Genomic DNA, 1,253 nt, shown 5'->3' with positions numbered 1-1,253 from the left:
TTTACCAAAAGTTTACTCATTTGCGCATTTCCGTCAAAACGTGTTGAAATATAGCAAATATTCGAAAAGTTTATTAAATTTTAAAAGATTTTCTCATGATAGAAAGATTTCGTAAATTTAATAATTTTTTATAATATCCTTAAAACTCTACTAAACTCGTAAAGACAGAATAAATAAAAGTAACTTTATTATATACGAGGAAAATGGAAGAGCGGCACTCGGGCTTGGGAAGTTTGCCTTTACCATTAACATAATCAATCCATCCACAGAATTTAGCTTTTCCTGCTGGGCCGGGCCCACTGCTGCTTTGCATTCTGGTTGAGTAGTTAAATCTGAGCACTTCTTGGCTTCCGAATTTGGTGTCTCTTCTGTTCCTGCTGCTGCATTTCTTGTTTCAGCTTTGGGTTTGCATTCCTGTGTTTTTGCATCATTGTTTCAATCACCTTCTGGGGATTCTTCTGCAGCTTTTTTTAGTTTTCATTTGTTCTGTTCCTCTGGTGTAGGTTGGTGCTTGGTTATGCATTGTATTTTTGGACATGGTGATTATGGAGCCCAGAATTAAGGTGTTTTACATCTACTGCAGGATCTGTTGTGGCATGGCGACGTGCGCGCATTGACCTACTGTTAGTGCCGTTGGCTGCTCGCGGACTGTGGTCGGTACGACTAGATCGTTGGTCCGCGCAGTGGTCGCCGCAGGCCGCTGCGTTGGCTGGCTTCAGCTGCTGAACGTAAGCTTCCGCAACATCCAAATATTAGTATATGTGTCTTTTTTTACCTTGAAAAGTAAATCAGCTGAGACAGTGGAAACGCCACACACCAGCGTTTTCAAAAAAAAGAAAAAAATTTTGAAGCCGCGCACAGCACAAAATGTAGAACTGAAATTCACAAAAGCCACAAGAGTAAGAAAAACTCCGACGTAAAGGGAACGAATAAGGGTTAGTGTTGCCATCAAAAAACCCGATGAATTACTTAAAAATTTAAAAATATAAAGTCACAGCGCTTCACTTCTAGTAAAATAAATTTATTAGTAAAAAAAGAAATAACCCTAACCCTAACCCGCTAACCCGCTAACCCTAACCCTAACCCGAACCACCTGAACCCCCCTAACTAACTTAACAAGCGCCCCCCTCCTACCTAACCTACTTACCACCCCCAACTTCCACAAAAAAAACGGGAAAGAGAAAAAAACTTTAGTTTCCAGAAAAAGTTTACAGAATCACAAACTTACAAACACAGATCATTTTTTCGGCCGA

Source organism: Trypanosoma equiperdum (assembly GCF_001457755.1).
Source record: "Trypanosoma equiperdum strain OVI genome assembly, contig: ctg_182, whole genome shotgun sequence".
In the NCBI taxonomy this organism is placed as follows: Eukaryota; Euglenozoa; class Kinetoplastea; order Trypanosomatida; family Trypanosomatidae; genus Trypanosoma; species Trypanosoma equiperdum.
The sequence above is the reverse complement of the archived record's forward strand: the minus strand, read 5'-3'. Positions refer to the sequence as shown.